Here is a 17,384-nt window from a genome sequence, read left to right on the forward strand (position 1 = left end):
GACACAGGCCTCGGATATGATACATACAATGATACATATAATGATACATATGACACATACAATGATACATATAATGATACATATGACACATATAATGATACATACAACGATACATATGATACATATAATGATACATACAACGATACATATGATACATACAATGATACATATGGCACATACAATGATACATACAACGATACATATGATACATACAATGATACATATGATACATACAATGATACATATGATACATACAATGATACATACAACGATACATACAATGATACATACAACGATACATATGATACATACAATGATACATATGATACATCCAATGATACATACAATGATACATATGACACATACAATGATACATACAACGATACATACAATGATACATACAATGATACATATGATACATACAATGATACATACAATGATACATACAATGATACAAGGAGCCCAGCCCTGAGGAGGAAGAAGATAAAGGCAACGACACAGAGAAGTAGAAAAGTCAGTTTGTATTGCTCAGTTCTGTACAAATATACACAAATAGACACAAATAGTCAAATAGACACAATTGGACAAATAAGGGGCAGAAGTCATTTATACGCCTAAAAGTCGTTTTGCGTCTTCACTCTGTGCCAGTAACATCTCACTCACGTATTTCTGCAGCAGCTCCATCTTCTTCCTCCGCACCAGCTCCATCTGTACAGACAACACACAGTCACCTCCACTAATACCCCCATCCCCCAATATAATACCCCCATACCTGAAATAATACCCCCATCCCCTGAAATAATAACCCTATCCCACAAAATAATACCCCCATCCCATGAAATCCCCACCAGACCCACACCCTCCAGTGCTCAGGGCTGGGTTTATACATAGGGACCCCTAGGCCAGGGCTACTTGTCCCCCCCCTTTTGCCCCCCTTCATATCCAAGCACAAAGTCAGTTGTGTCAGTTGCTCTCCATTATTTTAGATTGTGAGCTCTTGTGAGCCGGACCTGCTGATGCGATCAATGACTAATGTGCTGTGTAACCTGCCGGCGCTAAATAAACTAATAGTCATTGTGTAAGTGTAAGCTCTGCTGGTTCAGTCGCACATGCAGCACAGCCACACACTGATTTATAGGGGGGCTCATTAGTTATTGACTCTCAGGATTCAGCTCTCTCATCCACGAGTAGTCAGGGGCCCAGTCATGTGATGAATGTCTCTAGGGCCACAGAGTCAGGGGCCACAGTCATGTGATAAATGTTACAACTCACCTCCTTCTGCGATGGCACCGGCACATGAGCGATACATTTCTGCTGTCCCTCCTCCCCTTCTGCTCCATCATCATCATCACTGTCTTCTCACGACTGCAAAACACACACGTTTATACATGTAACTTTGTACCCCTCCCCCATGCACCCTAGCCATACTCTCTCTGCCCCACAGAGCTTACATTCTCTAATGGCACCATATAGTCACATACTAGTCTAACCCAGCACTATTGGAGTCTGTCCCTCAGAGCTTTCTATCTAATGACATCATACACTGCTATGCAGCACTAAACAAACACTTCTACCAGGAGTATCTGGTCCAAAGAGCTAACTATCTAACAGTGCTATATACTGCTGCAGAGCTGATGCAAAGGTTAGTTATTATCGACCCAATTATAAAACCACAGCCTTTGTGGTGCAGGATTATGGGGCGGGGGCAGCTATACTGATTACACAAGGAAGCTTGGTCTTTCCCCTATTTAAACCTATGAAAGTCCCAGCACTGGGCAGTGCCACCCCTGCAGGTAATTAGAAGGATTCAATTCATGGTCATGATTGTTCTGGTAATTAAACTGCCCAATAGTCTCCTGCACTCAGAGCTGACCACAGAGGGAACTATGGACCAGAACACAAATCATTTTACATTCCAAATCAACTTTCACCAATCATAGGGGGGGTATTAACAGGGGAAATGAGAGGTTAGATAAGAGGTAGGGGGAGAGGGTACCAGGTCTGGTCAAATTTCCCCCAAACCCAAAGCAGCCTGGCCAGATCCATGTCAGTATATTCCACTTGTAAGCAAGGAACGTCGTTGCAAAACCTTTTTGGTTCAATAGAAGCGTTGGTGTTGAGGTGGGTAAGAAAAGACGTGCTTTTAAGGCTTTCAAGTTAGCTGGGACAGCCGAAACATTTATAAGGTACAAGGAGGCCAATAAATCATGATAAGAAGCTATAAGGCAAGCTAAAATTGCTATAGAAAAGGATATTGCAGCAAGCAGTAAAAAAAATCCCAAATTATTTTTTAAATATGTTAACAGTAAAAAAGTGAAGCAGGAAGGGGTGGGACCTTTAGTATCAGAGGGGAATCAGCTGGTTGATGAGAACAGAGAAAAAGCTGAGATTCACAACTGTTATTTTTCGTCTGTCTACACAAATGAGGAACCAGTTAATGAAGGTTTCCTTCTTAAAGAAAAACTATACCCCCTAACAATGTAGGTCTCTATTAAGAGATATTGCATAAAACTAAATAAAGATCATATGTAAAACCCTGCTTCATGTAAATAAACCATTTTCATAATAAAATACTTTTTTAGTAGTATGTGCCATTGGGTAATCATAAATAGAAAACTGGCATTTTAAAAATAAGGGCCACTCCTCCCCCTTCAGACTAGAGGAAAAGAAGTTTCATTTAAAGGAACAGAGTAGGGGGTTCATCACAGTCAGGACAGTGAGGTTGGGGAATGCACTGCCGGGTGATGATTCAGTTAATGACTATAAGAGGGACTTGGATGATTTCTTGGACAGACATAATACAAAGGCTATTGTGATACTAAACTCTATAGTTATAGATATGGGTATATATCATTTATGTGACAGTAGGGAGGGGGGTGTGTGGGGCTGGGGTTTCATTTGGAGGGGTTGGACTTGATGGACTTTACTTAACCCAATTTCACTATGTAACTATGTAACTATGTAACTATGTAACTGTGTAACTATGTAAGTCCAATTGGCACTGATGAGATAAACAGTAATTGGCTAATGTGCAAACAGACGCTCTGTACAATGAGTCTTGTGCTGGAGCCGCACTCTCCCTGTTCCCATGTGTCCCTGCAGCCGCTCCTCACTCCTGTCAGTGACAGCCCATGTGTCTATAGGGCATGTGTCTATAGGGCATGTGATGGCCATTTGTTGGCTGTGCACTCTATTACATTTAATGAGAGTCTACTTAGTCCGCAGTAGCTGCCGGTGCTTAAGATTAATAATAATGGACATTTTTGAAACAAAAAGAATCTTAAAGGAGAAGGAAAGGTTAAAAGTAAGTAAGCTTTATCAGAAAGGTCTATATAAATATACCAGTAAACCCTCAAAGTAATGCTGCTCTGAGTCCTCTGTCAAACAGCACATTTCTTTCCTTCTATTGTGTACTCATGGGCTTCTGTATCAGACTTCCTGCCTTCAGCTTAAACCTCATTGCCCTGGGCAAGAGCATGCTCAGTTTGCTCCTCTTCCCCCGCCCCCTCCCTTCTCTACTGTAATCTGAGCCCAGAGCAGGGAGAGAATCAGGCAGGAAGTGATGTCACACCATGTTAATACTGCAGCTCCTATACTAAACAGAGAGTATCTAGAGCTGTTACTCAGGTATGGTAAAGCATTCTACAGAATAAATATAGTGTTATAGCTTGTACTATTGTGACTAATCTATTGGCAATAAAATGCCTCCGTAGCTTTCCTTCTCCTTTAACCCGCACTCTTATTCAGACAGGGTCTACTTAATTACTTAGTTAATCAGCAACCATCATTTTCATGTATATATCGCAGTTAACTGAGCTCTTACATGAATTCATCTATTTCTACAATTAATTGCTAATGAACTTGTATTTGATTAATCTGAATAATTTATTATACATAAATTATTACAATTATAAATTTGATGCAATATACACATGAAATTGATGGTTGCTGATTAACTAAGTAGACCGTGAACTGAAATTTCTACAGAGTGCGGGTTAAGATTCTTTTTGTTTCAAATATTATTATATTGCCCTGTAGTAAAGCAGTTGATACTGATGTACACAAATGAATATTACAGGGGTGTAATACAGAGCCAATCAGTCTCTCCTGCTCACTGTCTGCTACTGAGAGAATTGCATTGCAGCAGTTAAAGGGGAGACAATAGGGAGAGATGCACTAAGCACAGACCAGTATGAGAAGTGCCCAAGGATATTGTGAATAATGTAGTTGCTGCTTGGGCTGTTCTGCTCCCCACATTAAATCGAGCCGGTGAAACATCCAAAATGGCGCATCATTGACTGGAAATCGCCACAAGCAATTCACTCAGACGGTTCAATCACACAACTGCCTCACAAGGTATTTTCCAGCCATTTCTGTGTTGCTCCCCAGTGGCCCCTCGGCTGTACAGAACTATGTGCCAAACAGGAATGGCTGCAGGGGCTCCTGGGAAAATACAGTAGATGTCTGGTGCTTTTCCCAGGAGCACTGGTAACTGCATTGTGAACCAATGCCACACAAAGTGACACACCCAACAGAAAGTCAGTGAGAACGAGAAACGATTGGATATCGGCCAGAGGGAAAGGAATGATTTCCCCTATTTGGGTGCAGTTTCCCTTTAAGGCATATATCTACAGACAAAAAAAAGGGCCAACCCTGAAGGACAAGCTGTGAATACGATTGGTTCTTCTCACCTCATCCGCGGTCACTGCATAAATATTCACTTACTCCTCCTCCTCATTCCTGTCCCCGTAGGCCTGACGCACCTCCTTCTCCAGCACCTCCACTTCTCCAGCACCTCCACTTCTCCAGCGCCTCCACTTCTCCAGCACCTCCACTTCTCCAGCACCTCCACTTCTCCAGCGCCTCCACTTCTCCAGCGCCTCCACTTCTCCAGCGCCTCCACTATAGCTACAAACAGACCGTGGGCTGAGCACCAGATAATGGAGCATAAAGACACCCCCCCCAAATACGAGTTCATTGGCATTGAGTGAAATCTGTCCCCTGCAAGATTTCCAACAATAACATATGGAACAATAAGCTCTGGATCTCTTTCCAGGTGCCCCACCCCTTAAACATAAACCACTCCTAAAGCCCCTAGCTCAGTGATCCCCAACCAGTAGGTCATGAGTAACAAGTTGCTCTCCAACCCCTTGGATGTTGCTCCCAGTGGCCTCAAAGCAGGAGCTTATTTTTGAATTCCAGGCTTGGAGGCAAGTTTTGGTTGTATAAAAACCAGGTGCACTGCCAAACAGAGCCTCAATGCCTCAATGTAGTATAAGATAATCCACATAGGGGCTACTAAATGGCCAATCACAGCACTTATTTGGCACCCCAAGAACATTTTTCATGCTTGTGTTGCTCCCCAACCTTTTAGTTCTGACACTGGCTCACGGGTTGTAGAGGTTGGGAATCCCAGCCCTAGCTCCTCTCACCTGTATAAGAAAACGCCTTAATCTTGATCAGTATTTTACTCTACAGCCCCATTACATGTCTATCTCATCAGATAAAGGCAACATTGGGGTCACCAATACCTTTCTTCTCCTCCTCTTGCTCCAGAGGCACCAGCACCCCCTCATCTCGATAGCCATAATATTCAGCATCGATGCTCTTCATCAGCTCTGTAGCAATATGTTGGCTCTATATAAATACTTGTTAATAATAAAAATAATAATGATAATAATAATATGATCTGTTACAACTGGCCACTAGAGGTCTCAGTGTTTTGACTTGTAAGAACCAGCAGGATACAGACCGTGTGCAGCAGCTAATGGTTTCTCTTGGGATCAGCTAATAAAGTCTGTTCTATGGGATCCTGAGCTTGTACCTCCTTGGTGTCTCCCATCTAAACAAGCTCAACACGTGTCTTCCTGGGGGGCGGAAGGGCTGCAAAGAGAGTCAATTTTCATTATTTTCTGTTTGGCAAATATATGTGGTGTTGTACAGACAATAGGGGGATAAAATGGGAAGTCCCTTTAACCCCCCAACTCTCTCTCATCCCCTTCTTTCCTCAGCTTGGGCTCAGCACATATTTAACTGGCACCTAAGGGAGAGCTGGGCATCTCCTCTTATAGACAGGTCTCATTTATTCCCAATTGCTGATGCTTCTGTTTCCTCCACCCAACTTTCTCCTGATAAATACAAGCCAAGCGCATGATGTTAGTCAGAGGAACTGCGACACCAATCAGCCAATCAGAGCAAAGGAGATCATTTTTGATCGTCACACACGGGAAAGTCACAAATAAATGATTTAATATTGAAATAAATAGCGACTTCTTGTGATGCACATTCATTCAACACCTACTGGAGTTTGTGGGGTTATTTTTTTAATAATAAAGGCAGTTCCCCTTTAAGACATTGCATAAGGCAACATTACTTGGTGAAGCAGAAGCTTCGGAATATGAAAGAATTGTCCCTTTGTAACAGACAACAAATGGTTCCTGATCAAATAACAGAAGAACTGGCAGTGAGAAGCATGTGACCGTGTAAAGGTCAGTTTGTATGAGACCAGAATAAACCAAATGAGTGATATCACGGGGGCCGCGTGACCGGGGACATTCATTTCATTCACCCTAATCAACTCAATCACCCAAATCTCGAGTTGTACTCTAATGATTTAATGGGAAATTTCCTCTGGTCATTATCAATGCTGGGCTAGGAGAGTGCAGATCTCTATGTCCAAACAGCAGCCGGCACTCTCTCTCCTGATACTAAATATAAATATATATATATATAATTACACATCCAGCCTTCTTGTTACAGACATAGAGGGAATTCTAGTGCCAGTCTATACCCACAGAATACCGACCATGGCGCCCATCAGGAGATCTACCTTGAAGGTTTAATAAGATCCCGGACACACATGCGGTTTTTCCACGTGTTTTCAGCGTGGTCCCCACCAAGGTTTTTTTTTTTAAAAAAAGTAAATACGCTGGCGGTTTCAAGCTTAGGCAATGGCACATTACGTTTGCGAATGCTAGCAGTCAACCTTTTTAAAACCGCGCTGTGGACCGTGCCGAAAAAAACACAGCTTGCTGTACAGGGATTGGATAGGGGGGTAAATTCAAACCTTAAAGGGATACTGTCATGGGAAAAAAAATGTTTTCAAAATGAATCAGTAAATAGCGCTGCTCCAGCAGAATTCTGCACTGAAATCCATTTCTCAAAAGAGCAAACTGATTTTTTTATAGTCAATTTTGAAATCTGACATGGGGCTAGACATATTGTCAGTTTCCCAGCTGCCCCCAGTCATGTGACTTATGCTCTGATAAATTTCAGTCTCTCTTTACTGCTGTACTGCAAGTTGGAGTGATATCACCCCCCTCCCTTCACCCCCCCAGCAGACAAACAACAGAACAATGGGAAGGTAACCAGATAGCAGCTCCCTAACACAAGATAACAGCTGCCTGGTAGATCTAAGAACAACACTCAATAGTAAAATCCAGGTCCCACTGAGACACATTCAGTTACATTGAGAAGGAAAAACAGCAGCCTGCCAGAAAGCATTTCTCTCCTAAAAAGCAGGCACAAGTCACATGACCAGGGGCAGCTGGGAAACTGACAAAATGTCTAGCCCCATGTCAGATTTCAAAATTGAATATAAAAAAATCTGTTTGCTCTTTTGAGAAATGGATTTCAGTGCAGAATTCTGCTGGAGCAGCTCTATTAACTGATTCATTTTGAAAAAAAACATGTTTTCCGATGACAGGATCCCTTTAACTCTATAATCCATGAAAATGCACAGTGTCAAACAGTCCTTTACACTTGTGTCCCACATTTCTGCAACCCTCCTGCAATGCACAACATACACAACTTACACACCTTTATGTCTGAGCTACACACACTTCTCTTGCACTGGAGCCTCATATCAATGCTGGAAGGAAGTTATGAGGAAGGCCAGGAAGGAAGGAAGGAAGGAAGAAGAGGAGGAGGAAATGAAAGGGATTGGCTGATTGGCAGGGGCTGGAGGAAACGTCAGAAACAGTCCCGGATACATTTGCAGGCAAAGTTACTGTGACATTCCCACGACTGCCACATTGAAAAAGGACGCACAATAACTAACGCTACTGCTTTTACGGTTTCCTAAAAGGCACTGGCAGGAAGTTTTGGTGAAAGTCCTCCTGACAGTAGGAGCGGGCATAGTCGTCATGGCAACTGAGCTTTCCATACCCGGATATGAGCCGCGGGGAGAGAGAAGTCCAGGCTCGTAACAGTGAGCAGCGGCAGTTGCTAATCAGCGGTCAGTCCAATCACAAGGACAGGTTGTGGTATAACAGGAACATTAATGGGATCTACTGGTAGCCCACTAGAGTTGCCATCCGGCCGGTATTTTACCGGCCTAGCCAGACTGAATACAGTGGGTGAGGTGAGGACCAAGTCTGGTGCCAAGATACAAGACCCCAGGCTGAGAAACCCAAGCCTTAGTGCTTCACCAGAGGGATAGTGCCCAGTGAGAGTGGTAATTATTCCCCAAGTCTATTGTTGCTGTAACTTTGAGATATAGTGAATAAAGTACCCCCTCTTGTAAAATATGAGGATATTATAAGTTACCCAGGAGTTTCATGACCATATAAAAGTACGAGGCCGAAGGCCGAGTGTATTTATACAGGTCATGGAACTCCGAGGCAACTTCTAATATCCTCATATTTTACAACTGGGGGTACTTTATTTATTATAATACACAAGTTTCAGTGAGTCATGTGACAGAATGACATCAGAACTCACCGTTTATAAGGATATAATTTACAGGATATTCATGGCTTTTGTGTATTATATATTGAATATTAGCCTGTCTGCTGTACCTTGTACCCCCTGGAGGGAATATTGCTGTTTGAAGCTACTCTATGATTACTGTGACCATCAAAGTGCTTGTGAACTACTACTTTGCCACTGTTCTCTGTTAATAAACAAGTTTATTTTACTGCAAAGAGACTGTCTGAATCTCCTGCTGCATTGATCTACACCAGGTACTGGGAGTTGCAGGGAGTTGCACGGGTACACTGGGGGTCCGGGGCACACTACTAGCAGTTTTAGCCCAGTGTCCCTTCTCTCTGATCAGCTTCTTGATTTCATCATTGACATCTCTTATCCTGAACTCCCCGAGACCCTCTGTGAGGGACACGCTAGTTACTAATTGCTACTAATTACACGGATCTACTAATTACACGGATCTACTGATTACATGGATGTGGCCAATCTGATTACACGGATGGGACGTCCCGTATGACAGAGGAACATGCCGGGCAGAGTTCTGGCAGTGGTAGTTGAACTATGGCTCTCGCACACCCTTAGTAAATTTATGGGCTTGAGAAAGGGGCGTGACCCCGAAACGTTGCACTTCGCAATAAACACGCAAGGCAGATTGTTTGCAATTCTCCTGGGATTCTTTCTGGCAGTGACAGAGGAAATGTGAAACTCGCGGGGCCATGGGACACACAACACTCCCCTTACAAGCGGAATCCTGGGCGACCATTACTAACACCCTCATGAGACTGCGAATATAGTGTTTGGTGCCCAATAACAGCAGCAGAAATCAGTTCTCAGCTCTGTACAGAGCATGGCCTCATGGGAAATCAGAAGCCCCCCAACACAAACTTCTTACCATTCTGAATCGGTGCCACTTTCTTTGATATTTCTCCGATTATCTTCACCAAAAGAAACATATTGACACATGCACAGCTCATTCACTAAATGGCACTGGCTACAATTAAAGGAGAACGAAAGCCTAAGAAAGAGTAAGGCTACAAATACTGTCTGCTATATAATGAAGTCAGTGTCACAGCCCAGAGGTTTAGTAGCCCTCCAACGATAATGTTCCAGACCATCAAACCCCCCTCCACCCCATCCAATATCTAAAATTAGCTGTCTCCCCTGCGGGGATCTGGGGGCAGAACTTTGGGCAAACAGGTGCCTATTGGAGGCTTGTGGTAGCCATGGTGCGTAGTATCTAGTGCTGTTTAACACTGGGGGCCAATAATATAGAGAAATAAGTGATGGAGCATCAGCCATACTTGTCTTCTCCACTTCTCAGCTTTCCGCAGTTCACTCTGAGGCGAGGAATGATCTTCACTCCTGCAAAGAAAGAATTCGGGATTAATGAGGAAACTCGTTGGTACCAAGAGAAAGAAACTCGGCGATTAGACACTTCCACATTCCCAGCGACATAAAGGGACAATGTTACACCAATAGTTATCAGTGTCCCAATGGACTTGTCTGAACAAGGCACGAGCCTCTTCATTCAGACTAATAATAATAATAATAATATCACTTTATTGTGTACAGATTCTTGTCTCTTCAGACAATACAGAACCAACGAGGAGATATTTAGTCTGACTCTCTCCCCACAGGAGTCCAGGGACACAACACAAATCCAATCCAAAGAGGCAACACAAATCCAATGAAGCAATATCCAATCAGCACGAGTGTTACACACTTACACCACTGACAATATCCAATCAGCACGAGTGTTACACACTTACACCACTGCTGTTACACTAATATAGAGGAGCAGCCAGTGTGATGTATAAGAATCTATAACAGTAATTTGGCCTCTCACCTTTACTTTCCCATCCTCCGGTTGGGCCTGGCAGAACCGCGCCAATGTCGTCCTTATAGAGGGGAAAAAAGAAGAAATATTTTCTCACTGAAAGGCCCAACGATCATCAGCAATAACAGGAGACGTCCTCTCATTCTACTGACAGTGAATAATCTGTTCCACCAATAACTGCAACGTAAGCTTTGTGTGCACTACATTATTTACCCATTAAAGGGGACCCGTCACCCAAAACAAAATATTCCAAATCCTATTTTATCACATTAGTCAAGCAAAATGAACTTTAATTACACTATGTAAGGGAAGGACGGATGCCGCATGTGGCATCCGTCCTCCCAACCCCTCCCTGCCTCCCGGCCGGAAGGGCAATCCGACGGGCGCGGGCACGGTGACGTCATGTCACCGCGCCGGCCCACTTGGTTAGAAGAGAGGCGTGCGCTGGAGGGGCGCGCGCGCACGCCGCCAGATTTAAAAGGGCCAGCGCCGCTTTGCTGGCTCTCTCTTCTTTTTCTTCCACGCCAGGAGTGCCCGCCTGAAGGATCATTCCCCTGGACAACGAGCATTACCGCTGAGTATAATTAACCCCTGCTCTGCTATCCCACCAACGATAACCCCCGCTACCCCACCAACGATCCCACCAACTCACCCCTGCTCAACCCCTGCTAACCTCTGCTATCCCACCAACGCACCCCTACTCAACCCCTGCTATCCCACCAACGATCAACCCCTGCTATCCCACCAACGATTATCCCACCAACGATCCCACCAACGCACCCCTACTCAACCCCTGCTATCCCACCAACGATTATTCCACCAACGATCCCACCAACGCACCCCTGCTCAACCCCTGCTATCCCACCAACGATCAACCCCTGCTATCCCACCAACGATTATCCCACCAACGACCCCACCAACGCACCCCTGCTCAACCCCTGCTCAACCCCTGCTCAACCCCTGCTATCCCTCCAACGATAACCCCTATTACCACCAATTCCGTATCCCTTGTACCCCAGCTTGTTTCACCCTTTTGTTGGTTTAGGGAAAGTTTAGCACCAGGAAGGGCGGGCAATTATAACGTGTGGGATTGTGTATGTGTAGTTAGATTGTGGGTGAATTTTGGGGATTGTTAGAGTAAATGAGGATTGTTTTATTTAGTTGTTTTATGTTGTGTAACTGGTATATCTGCATTAGAGGTAGTTGCTGTTTTTATTGTTGAGCGTCGTATTAAATATATATTGTGTTATTTGTAACTTCTGTGTTGTGTTTGTTATTATGTAATTAGAGTAGTAATCGCACGCAGATAGTTAGTACAGTACAGTATATAGCGTACATAGTGAAAGGTCAATTAAGAGTAGTTCTATAGGAATAAAGAGGCGGAGGTGAGTACCAAACATCGGCATAAACAGCGATAACAAACACACCCCCTTAACACACTACATAAATGATTTGAATCTTGTTTCCTTCAGTCTGGGAATTCATAATTATAACAAGCAGGCAGGCGCCATATTGTGGGACACTGTTATTAAGACAAGTCTTGTATCATCTCAGAATCTTGTTTGTGCACCAGAATGGGGGACCTGATGTCCATCCCCATGTCCTGGTTACACAATTAAATGGTGATGTAATAAAATCTTACCCTGGTGGTCTAGTGGGGGGACGGCAGGGACGCCGCCGCCCCAATCTGCTTCTCTGCAGGCGCCGGTCTATTAGGGCGCGCGCACCTCTTCCTGGTTTTCTGCGCATGAGCGATGACGTCATCACGTCGTGGCGTGAAATTCAAACTGTATTTAAAGGGACTTCAGTTTGTATTCAGTGCCTGTGCCTTGTACCTTGTGCTGAAAAGCTTCTAGTCTGTTTGATTACTCTGATCTCTGGAACCTGACCCTTGCCTGAAACTGACCTTGATTCTGCTTAACCCTCCTGATTGATCTTCTGCTTTGACCTCTGCCTGTTATTTGACTCCGATTCTGCCTCATCCCATCTGATTGATAACCTGGTTTTTGACCCTTGCCTGTCTGACAATTCTAGTTATCTACCTGCCTCGATCCAGCCAGTCTGACCACGAATCTGTCTTATCCTGTTGTACCGCGACCTTCGGCCTCAACTGACTTTAACAACAGTCGTGCCCCTCAGAACTCCTCGCCTTGTTCCTCTCGAAAAGTCCAGGTGGCACCTGAGTACACTGAGGGCTGAGTACACTGAGGGCTGAGTACACTGAGGGCTGAGTACACTGAGGGCTGAGTACACTGAGGGCTCCTCTTGAAGCCAAAGGCGGTCGCACTTCTGGTGAAGCCGAGACCAGGGAGCTTGGCATTAGTTCTGGTTTAGGGGGCCGACCGTGACAGCTGAATAGAACTGGGGGAATGTGGGGAGAGCAGTGACATGTAGTAAGTGACATGTAGGAAGTGACTTGTAGGAAGTGCTGAATGGAAAGTGAAAGTAATTGCCTAAGGCATAGAGGAGGGGCAGACAATATTTGATTGACAGCTGAGATGTTTAAATGAGTTTACAACCGCTATGAATGCTTTAAAAAAAAAAAAATTGGATTTCATGTTTAATCTGAAAAGGACTTTTTTTATACAGTTTTTTACGTCTGGGTGACAGGTCCCCTTTAAGAACTATAATGAGCTGTGTCTGTGGCTTTATCTGAGAGGGACGGTCCATACAGAGCAATACAGGGGGAAATACAGAGATCAGTGGCCTATTGCAGGATCCTTGTGCCACCAGCTTTAGTGTTAGCCCAGCTGTAACCCTTTCCTCACTCAAACCCTTTTGTGACTAAGGCCAAAAAGTCCAACTAGTTGTGCCTCATGCACATTAAAGCCTAATATATCTGTCCATCTATTGCTTCTATGTCACTAGCAACAAAGGGTTAAGGAGAGCTAAAAGCCAATGGCCTCTCTCACTGGAAATGCACCCCCCTATGTACTAAAGACCAAGTATCTCCCCAAGTCTGCACAATACAATGTTATTTGTGTCCATGGAAACACTAATATATATAAATGAGTGTGTGTAATTGTGTAGAAGTGGGGCAGCAGTGCACAAACGGGGCGCACGCAAGTGGGGGGGGGTACTCACATGGATTTCTCTGCATTTCGAGCCTAGAAAGAAAAAAATAAATTATATTATATATAAATATTATACAAGGAACTGATCAGTACAAAGTGAGACAGACATTTATACCAACCTGGGACTGTGTCCCCCCATATCTCAAGTAGTAAAGAAATCTGCACAAATACAATCCGTAGTCCAATATACGGATATTTATTTCTATATTTCTATATTCAGACACATTTAGAGAAGGCAGAGCTCCACATGAAAGTAATAAAGGTGCCTGAATGGAGCTGAATCCCCTGGGTGGTACCTGACTGCTGCACCTATTGATTAGGGAGCCTGCCCCAGACCCCATAAATGCCCCACCCCTTCTATTCCTGCCAATCAATCCCCTTCCTTCTCCCTGGCCAACAGCACCCAGGCACCCACACCTCCCAAATGTCCCATTTTTAGAGGGACAGTCCTGCTTTTGACAGCTCAACCTGCAGTCCCACGTTTGTACTGAAAAGTCCTGTTTTTCTCTCCACTGAACAGCCAGAAAAAGAAACAAAGTTTCTCACTTAACTGGCTTTTGGCAGAGAGCCCAGAACAGCCACAGCTGCAGATAAGGCACTTTTGTAACAATTTCAGAAAAGCAAATAAGTAATTGTAACAATATAAGATAACAGGTCCCTTGGGAGAAGTCAGACTCACAGCTTAAAGGGCAATTCACCTTCATTAGCAAAACTGTAATAACTGGAAAAAAAACACCGAAATGTGTTCAAACTTTCATAACCTGCCAAATTGTAAATTTGTAATTGTAAAATTAACATGGTAATTAGGGGGTGTGGCCACAAAAACGGGCGTGGTCAAATTTGCTACTAGTTTTTCTATGGACTGGTAGCTGTGAGTGTCTAGATACATTCCTACATGCGCTCAACGATGATGATCTGAATATCAGATTGACACATACAAGTTGCACTTTCTAGATGTTACACTAACTTTGGATGGCGAAGGTAAAATTTCTACAGGTCTGTATCGTGAATCTACCGCTGGCAACTCCATATCACAGTTTCAGAGCCATCACCTCATTTCAACCAAAAGGGGAATTCCAGTTGGTGAATTTCTACGACTACAACGGAATTGTTCAGACGTGGCCACTAGTAAACATCGTGCAACTGAACTTACACAAAGACTGATAGCGAGGGGTTACTCCCGTTCCATAATCCAGAAGGCCTACCATGGAGCAATCAAGAATCCAAGAGTTAACCTACTTAACCGACCCAAATATGTTGGAAACAGAACTGAACAACCCACAAGGTTTCTCAGTACCTGTTGTAGACAATGGCCAGACATTAACTCTTTAATAAACACTGAGCCCCTCAATGATTCAGCCGTAGAGCTCCCAACCTGCGGGATCACTTAGTGAAAAGCCATTTCTCAAAACATAAGACTAAATCTGGAAGAACAGGCACATTTCTATGCGGTAATTGCAAAGCCTGTAAATATATAACAATCAACTATCAGTCCTGAATAGATTTGGCAAACCGTATAAGGTTACACATTATTTTTCATGCAATACAGTCAATGTAATGTATATTCTAACCTGCCCGAAATGTACATTGGCAAGCTAATCGCGCTCTCAACAAGTATTGATAATGCTTTAGATTGGGTTAAAGCCAAGAAAAAAAGTCCCTCCAGTAAGCAGACATTTCATAGAAACGCATAAAAGCTCCAGCAAGGGATTCCATGACACCCGTTTATTTAATATTAATCTAGGGATTCGGGGAGGTGATTTGGAGAAATCTCTTCGTGCCAAGGAAAGTGAGTTCATTTTGTTGGTGAATACTTTACCATGAATGTCTTCATTTGATTGATCTTTATTCTGGGACTGATAGAGTTCATCTTTGTATCATTTAATGCACAGGATTGAGCAGACTTGTTCCACACAATGTTGTCAATTTAACCACATGAATAGTCCCTCTATACAATGCTGCTAATTAAACCACACGATTAGTCGTTTTGACATTTGACTGACATTGGGAACTTGTTTCAATCCAATGTTGCCAATCGACAGATCAAACCTGGATACAGGGGGCCCCGCACCACAGGGCAGCACAGATAATATTTCCCTCAGCACATTATGCTGCCTGGCCTGCCCCCAACTTTGAGAGTCCAGCCCATCCCCAAATCCATAGGTCCAGCCCACCCCCAACTCTGATAAGCCAGCCTATCCCCCAACTCCATAGGTCTAGCCTGCCCCCAACTCTCATAGGCCCAGCTTTCCTCCAACCTTGATAGGCCCTGCCTGCCCCCAATCCAACCAAGCCTGCTCCCAAGCTGAATCGGCCCAGCCTGCCCCAAACTAATTGGCCCAGTCCACTCTCCTATTTCCTCCCTCTCTCTCTTACCCTGTGTGCCCCTATTATGTGCCCCTATTTCATCCCTCTCACTCTCTTACCTTGTCTGCCCCTTTCCTTTCTATTTTGTGCCTGTATGTCCTTATTTTCCTAAATACTTGGTGTGTCAGTAGCCAGCAACACTTTGTCTAGGGGCCCCGCCAACATGGTCCCAATTGGGCCCCACATTTGATAGGACCAGCCCTGCCTGGATAAACGCAGAGTTGATATACTGAATATGACAGTACTCCTCCCCCTACTTCATGATTGGCCAATTCAAATTTGAGGAACACCTGTCTATTTAAACCTGTACTTTTTTGACACCAAAACAGCCTTTGACAGATCGCAGATTGGCGAGGGAAACACCTGTCTGTCTGGGATTGGTGAATGGGTGGAAGGGTTGGTTGAGGGTGCTACAATACGCTGCCATTAGCTGAAATATACTCCGCCGGCCGACAATTCGTGTCCAGCTCCTACGGACTAACGTCAAGGAGGGAGGAAACGGGAATGTTCTCAATACCGGCAGGTCTATCCGCCTCTCATTACTTTCATACCTTTCTCCGGCTGCGATACAGGGGGTGTAATGGATGAGAAGGGCGGTGTGGGAGGAAGCAGACAAGATGTTTTATAAACTATTTGACAATCTCTCCTCGCTGTCACCTCACTTGGATTATGGTGAATGACGGCCATGGTCAGTTGCACATGGATTTAACTATAGGCATCTCAAGTGAAAGGTGCGAGTTGTGGCATTTTTGCTGAACAGCAATCACACTGGGTCCGGCATCAGAGGGTCAACACAACCCCAAATACCACCCATTCCACTAGAATACTTCATTTCACCAGCATTTAGCTGCAGTTGAGAACATTGTTGGGGAACAGTAATTACTATGGTTAAAACCCACAATCTCAACTTTCATACACCGTCTATTAGCTTCTGACTTTGTGTCTAATCAGCTTCCTTACCTAACCTTGTTTTTAACTTACACAATCTTTTTTGCTTTATATTCATTTTAGGTGGTTATAAGTAAAAGTTACGTTTTATTCCTACGACAGTGGGATCTCAGGTCGTAATAGTGGGAAGGTGCAATGCTATGGGACATACTTTTTTCTTCCTTTTCCTAAGGGGTTAAATCCCCCACCGGAAGTCGGCACAGGAGTTCCAATAAAAGTTCGTCCAGGTCCTCCCCGCACCCATCCCAAAGACTGGAGACAATACCCCGTAATAGGGAGGGAAACCCCTGCCCACTGCGATGCTCCAGTCCAGGAAACTAAAATCACGGTAAATAGATTACGATTTTCTGTTTTCCTGTCCTTAAACATGGCAGCCAACAAGGGGATTTACAAAGCAATACACATAGGGAGGGAAACTTTTATTGTAGCTGCTGAGAGGACACTGTGCCCAA

Source organism: Xenopus laevis, chromosome 4S (genome assembly GCF_017654675.1).
Source record: "Xenopus laevis strain J_2021 chromosome 4S, Xenopus_laevis_v10.1, whole genome shotgun sequence".
NCBI classification, from domain to species: domain Eukaryota; kingdom Metazoa; phylum Chordata; class Amphibia; order Anura; family Pipidae; genus Xenopus; species Xenopus laevis.